Genomic DNA, 6,736 nt, shown 5'->3' on the forward strand with positions numbered 1-6,736 from the left:
ACAAACACACATTCAGTACCGAAACAAACCATTAATGGTCATATATAATATAATATAATATAATATAATATAATATAATACAATATCAGAGTCAGTCTGACTGAGAACAGGAAGTAAAACACAAACTACGCAGTTTAATAAAAGCAGCAGAACTACAACTGATTAATCACTAGTTTGTTTCAATGGTTGAATCAAACTGTTAAATTCTGACTCTTCCTCCCTCTACAGTCCACATGAAGAAGAAGAAGAAGAAGAAGAAGAAGAAGAAGAAGAAGAATATTAACACTCACTTCGCTTCAACCTTCAGTTTTCCTCCTTCTACTCTGAATCAAAATGGAGTCTGAAAAAACTGACTGAACAACTTTCACTTTCACTGCTCCTCCTCTGATCACCTGCTCAGGTGAGCTCCTCCTCTCTACGTTTACTGGAAGTCACAGGTGTGTGTGTGTGTGTGTGTGTGTCTTCTTGTACAGCTATCTTTGTGAGGACCTGTTGAGTTTTCTACCGTCACAGTGAGGACATTGGTTTTAGGGTAAAGGTTACAGGACCAAACCAGCATTTTATTTATGAGCCTCTGAGTGTTTGACACTGTCTTTAACATCTGCCTTAATTCATCATAACTTCAATAAAATTTAGGTAAACAGTGTGTCTCCTGAACCCAAACTGGGAGCTGGTTCCACAGGAGAGGAGCCTGATAGCTGAAAGCTCTGCCTCCCATTCTACTTTTTGAAATTCTAGGAACCACAAGTAGGCCTGCACTTTCAGACCGAAGTGATCTGTTGGGATGATATGGTACAATAAGGTCTTTAAGATACGATGGAGCTAGGCCTTTAAGGGCCTTGTATGTAAGGAGGAGGATTTTAAATTCTATTCTAGACTTTAAAGGGAGCCAGTGAAGAGAAGCTAGAACTGGAGTAATATGATCTCTCTGGTTAATTCCTGTCAATGCTCTTGCTGCGGCATTTTGAATCAACTGGAGGCTTTTTAAAGAGCTATTTGGACAGCCAGACAGTAATGAATTACAATAATCCAGTCTGGACGACACAAATGCATGAACTAGTTTTTCAGCATCACTCTGAGACAGGATGTTCCTAATTTTGACGATATTACGCAGGTGAAAGAAGGCAGTCCTGGTCACTTGCTTTATGTGACATTTAAAGGACATATCCTCATCAAATATAACACCAAGGTTTTTTACAGTAGTACTGGAGGCCAAGGTAATGCCATCCAAAGACACCATGTGATTAGATAATGAATCTCTGAGATGCTTAGGACCGAATACAATAACTTCTGTTTTGTCTGAGTTTAAGAGTAGGAAATTACAGGTCATCCAAGCCTTTATGTCTTTAAGGCATGCTTGGAGTTTAACCAACTGATTAGTTTCATCTGGTTTCATGGATAAATATAGCTGGGTGTCATCTGCATAGCAATGAAAGTTTATGCCATGTTTTCTAATAATCTTGCCTAATGGCAACATGTATAACGTGAAGAGTATTGGTCCTAGCACAGAACCCTGAGGAACTCCGTAACTTACTTTTGTATAAGTAGAGGAATCATTATTGACATGAACAAACTGGAATCTGTCAGATAGATAGGATTCAAACTAGTCTAATGCAGTTCCTTTAATCTTGACCTCACTTTCAAGTCTCTGTAGTAAAATATTATGATCAATAGTGTCAAATGCAGCACTAAGATCTAGCAGAACAAGTATAGAGACAAGTCCACTGTCTGAAGCCATGAGGAGATCATTGGTAACTTTAACCAAAGCTGTTTCTGTACTATGATGAACTCTAAAACCTGACTGAAACTCTTCAAACAGACCATTCTTGTTTAAGTGGTCACACAACTGATTAGCAACAACTTTTTCTAGAATTTTGGAAATAAAAGGAAGGTTGGAGATTGTTCTATAGTTGGCTAAAACATCTGGATCTAGAGTGGCTTTCTTGAGTAAGGGCTCAATTACAGCAACCTTAAAAGACTGAGACACATATCCTGTTAATAAAGATACATTTATCTGGTTCAATATGGAGGTGTTAATTAGTTGGGATTGGATCTAGAAGACAGGTTGATGGTTTAGAGGCTGTAATTGTTGAACAGAGCTCAAGAAGATCTACTGGAGAGAAGAATTCCAGATATTGATAAGGTCTTACAGAAGTTTCTAATGTCACTGTACTTACATGTTTGACAGCTGTTGGAAGGATGTCTTGAATGTTTTCTCTAATGCCAACAATTTTATTAGTAAAGAAGCTCATGAAGTCATTACTACTGAGGGCTAAAGGAATAGATGGCTCAACAGAGCTGTGGCTCTTTGTCAGCCTGGCTACAGTGCTGAAAACAAATCTGGGGTTGTTCTTGTTTTCTTCTATTAATGATGAATAATATGCTGTTCTAATTCTACTGAGAGCTTTTTAGAAGTTGTTAAACTATCTTTCCAGGCTATGCGAGCTTCTTCAGAATTAGTGGAATGACAGATTCTTTCTAGCTTTCGGACTGCCTGTTTTAAACAGCGCAACTGTGAATTATACCATGGAGCTAGCCTCCTCCGATTCATGACCTTCTTTTTCAGAGGAGCAACTAAGTTTAGAGTTATACTGGCTAGTTGCTACACACTGACTATGGGAGGAGGAGAAAACTGCAGTTCAATCCATCCACTAGTGGCCCAGCTGAAAATCTTTACACGCTTCAACATTAGGACAAATATATCTGAATATTGATGAGTGGACATTCTGAAATGGAGGTTCTCAGGTGTTTTACTACAGAAATACCATCAGTACTTCCTGGTTCTAAAACCCAGACTAGGATCTTACCTACCTGCACTAAAACATCTGCATCATGACTAGAAATCTTTCAGCAGAACATTTCTGCTTCATCCTTAAATCATCATCTTCCATCAGGTCAGTTTACAGTAGAAACAGTCTCTTACTTTGTGTCTGAGGGTCCAGGTTCTTCTCTGAAGACTGGAGGATCTAAATCTTTGGACCAGTCACTCTTCATAGACAGACAGCTGGATACTGGAGACTCTGGTCTCTGTCTGTGGTACTGACCTCTGCAGAAACAAATATGTTTTATTCTCATCAATCACTGATAAACTCTGAGATAAAGTCATTTCAGTAGCAGTAAACACACAAACTACAGCTGCTGCAGATAATGAGATGGTTTCATGTTTGTAACAGTCCTCTGAGATTAGATTACAGAGTTTCCAGGTGACTGACAGCTGTCAGAGAAGCTGAGAGGAAGACAGGACTCATTATTTATGTTGGAGTCACAAAAACCTTTTCAGAGTATTTTAGTAAAAATGAATCAACCATCAGAGACAGAAAATAAACTGGAACTGACAGAAGTGATTAAAATGAGTCATGAACAAGTTAGTAGTAGTTCTCTTACTTTGTGTCTGAGGGTCCAGGTTCTTCTCTGAAGAATGGAGGAATGAATTCTCTGGACCTGTCACTCTTCATAGACAGACAGCTGACTCTGTCCTCCTCTTCCTCCATCTTCTGGACTTCAGTCAGTCTGAGAGGTAAACCAGAAACACTCAGTGAGTTTACATCAACTTCAGTTACAGTCCTCCAGGTTGATCAGAGACTGATGGGAACTGTAGTTTTTATTAAAGTTAAAATAAATACTTGTTTATGTTAGAATATGGTCAGAAAACCACAGGAACGTGTTTAAGCTTTAAAAAGTAAAAATGAACTCTGACAGACTTTTAGAACAGAGTTAGCTTAAAAAGCTAGTTCTGCTGTTTCTTATGGACAAAAAATTTAACACAAACACAGAGAATTATCGTTTCTGTTCCATCTTCCGTTACTGTCATTAATGGTTATCATATCCGGATACGTTCCTTTCAAAATAAACTTCACAGGAAATACAAAATAAAAGCAGTATCAGGAAATACACGGAAGAACACAAACACGTATTCAGTACCGAAACAAACCATTAATGGTCATATATAATATAATATAATATAATATAATATAATATAATATAATATAATATAATATCAGAGTCAGTCTGACTGAGAACAGGAAGTAAAACACAAACTACGCAGTTTAATAAAAGCAGCAGAACTACAACTGATTAATCACTAGTTTGTTTCAATGGTTGAATCAAACTGTTAAATTCTGACTCTTCTTCCCTCTACAGTCCACATGAAGAAGAAGAAGAAGAAGAAGAAGAAGAAGAAGAAGAAGAAGAATATTAACACTCACTTCGCTTCAACCTTCAGTTTTCCTCCTTCTACTCTGAATCAAAATGGAGTCTGAACAAACTGACTGAACAACTTTCACTTTCACTGCTCCTCCTCTGATCACCTGCTCAGGTGAGCTCCTCCTCTCTACGTTTACTGGAAGTCACAGGTGTGTGTGTGTGTGTGTGTGTGTGTGTGTGTGTGTGTGTGTGTGTGTGTGTGTGTGTGTCTTCTTGTACAGCTATCTTTGTGAGGACCTGTTGAGTTTTCTACCGTCACAGTGAGGACATTGGTTTTAGGGTAAAGGTTACAGGACCAAACCAGCATTTTATTTATGAGCCTCTGAGTGTTTGACACTGTCTTTAACATCTGCCTTAATTCATCATAACTTCAATAAAATTTAGGTAAACAGTGTGTCTCCTGAGGACAGAGGACAGAGGACAGAGGACAGTCTTCAGGTTCCTCCAGGGCACTGAGGGCTTCTTTCCCTACATAGAAGACCATCTGTAGTTTTAACTGTTCTAAACTGTCCAGGAGGAATCATTTCTTGTACGTCTCCTTTTATTATGTTTTATTTTAATCATCTGCTGCTTTTCCACAACGTACCACACTGACCCAGTCTGACTCTCTGACATCAGGAGCATCTCCAGCAGAACTGTTAGAACCTGTTAGAACCTGCTCTGACTTTACACTGAGACTTATCAGAATGATCCTGTTAGACTTAATGCAGGACGTTACTGGTTGTAGTCACTGACATGGAGTCTAACTCAGTTTTATGTTTTAATTCAGTTCAATCTTATTCATGTGGCGTCAGTAACAACTCAGCCTGAAACAAAAGCTCAAAGGGTTTAGTTCCTCTGCAGTGAGAGTCCAGATTAACAGGATTAGTTTTCTTTAACAGGATTGTTGTGACTGATTAACACACTGAGTCTACGTACACTGAACAGCTCCACCTACAGCCAGAGTCAGAGGCTCAGCTGATGCTGTCATCACGTGGTCATGTCTCTCCTCCTCTGATGTTTCCTGGTGAGGTACTATTACTTTGTCATTGTATGATAACAGTAGTAGTATCAGTAGCAGTAGCTACTACCACAGAGAGCAGTAATATTTGCTGTATCCATGGTAACCACATCACCGTTTCATCTCCAAACAGCAGCATGTGTCGTGAGTGCAGCTGCTGTGGATGATCTCAGGAGGATCCACTTCATCAAGTGGGGCGGCTGTGGCTCAGTAGGTAGAGCGGATTGTCCACGAACCAGAGGGTTAGCGGTTCGATCCCCGGAATGTGCTACATGCCGAAGTGTCCTTGAGCAAGACACTGAACCCCCAGTTGCTCCCAGTGCGTGTGAATGTGTGTGTGCTTGTGTGAGCGAATGGGTAGATGTGTCCATAGAGAGCCGAAGTCCCGCCCCCTCTACTTCCGGGTTATGGGACCTATCTTTCGAAAAAATATGAACGGCAGTCTATGGCGAAAGATAAATTATTTTCTGGTCCCGATCGACTTGTGCCTTGGATTATACATATATTGTTTTTCAGAATAAAAAATGATTTTACGTGTCAAGAATGTCACAGTTTGTCGCAAGATAAAACGCTATGGAAAATACGTAATTAAACGAACTACAAGTCCCGCATGCTGGCGCGTACAGAACCAACCAAAACTCCCTTGGTGTAACTACAGCTCTCGACATGACCCGATTTATAATGATTTTCACCTCGTTTGATGCTTCTGCCTTCGTCCTGGAAGAAGACGGTAAAGCTCAACAAGGAGACAGCCGTAGTTCTCAGACGAGAGATGTAGTTCATTAAGCGATCTCATACAAAACCTAATGTTGTTCAGCTTATTTACGTCAAATAATTTATCTCTTGACGTGAAAATTTATCTTTTAAATTCACACACATCATATGTGAAATTCATGCCACAATTCAATCGGGACCAGAAAATAATTATTATCTCGCCATAGACTGCCGCTCATATTTTTTCGAAAGATAGGTCCCATGACCCGGAAGTAGAGGGGCGGGACTTCGGCTCTCTATGACTGTAAAGCGCTTTGAGTACCAATAGGTAGAAAAGCTCTATATAAAAGCAAGGACATTTACCTTTTACCATCAACTCTTCACTGAATCTGACGCTCCATCTGCAGGAGGAGGAGGACTATTGACAGAAACGATCCACTTTAGAGGAGACGGTCACATCCAGACTGTCACCAGGAGAGGAACCAACACACCTGGAGAACATCACTGGAGACAGAACTACAGCAGAACTCTGAGGCTCTGTGGTTCTCTTCTGGAGATGGGGAGCACAGCAGAGAGGAGAGAGGAGGAGGAGGAGGAGAGGAGCAGCAGGAGGAAGAGGAGGAGGAGGCCGCTGAGACTCCACATGCCAGTGAGTGTCCCTCTGTTTATCAGTCAGCAGTAGTAAACCAGCTGCCTTCATGTGAGAGTAGACCTCTGCTACATGAAAACATGAAGTTAACCCTGAGTCTGGATCAGGGGAGGTGACCAGAGCAGCCTGCAGCTGGAGCTCTCAGTGTTTCCTGATAGAACCAGACCAGC

General features: G+C 40.5%; 1 pseudogene across 1 annotated transcript in view; it reads right to left on the reverse strand.

The window, feature by feature from the left end:
* The window catches only part of LOC311509858 (NLR family CARD domain-containing protein 3-like), a 13,858-nt pseudogene extending 9,670 nt beyond the window's left edge, over positions 1-4,188 (reverse strand). The window contains exons 1-2 of the transcript XR_014699938.1: positions 3,385-4,188; positions 2,924-3,046 (exon numbers count right to left, since the gene is read on the reverse strand). The product of XR_014699938.1 is annotated as an NLR family CARD domain-containing protein 3-like (transcript). The remainder of the gene's footprint in view (positions 1-2,923; positions 3,047-3,384) is intronic.
* Positions 4,189-6,736: the final 2,548 nt, after the last annotated feature.

This window comes from Chelon labrosus (genome assembly GCF_963514085.1).
Source record: "Chelon labrosus genome assembly, contig: SCAFFOLD_156, whole genome shotgun sequence".
Taxonomy (NCBI): Eukaryota; Metazoa; Chordata; class Actinopteri; order Mugiliformes; family Mugilidae; genus Chelon; species Chelon labrosus.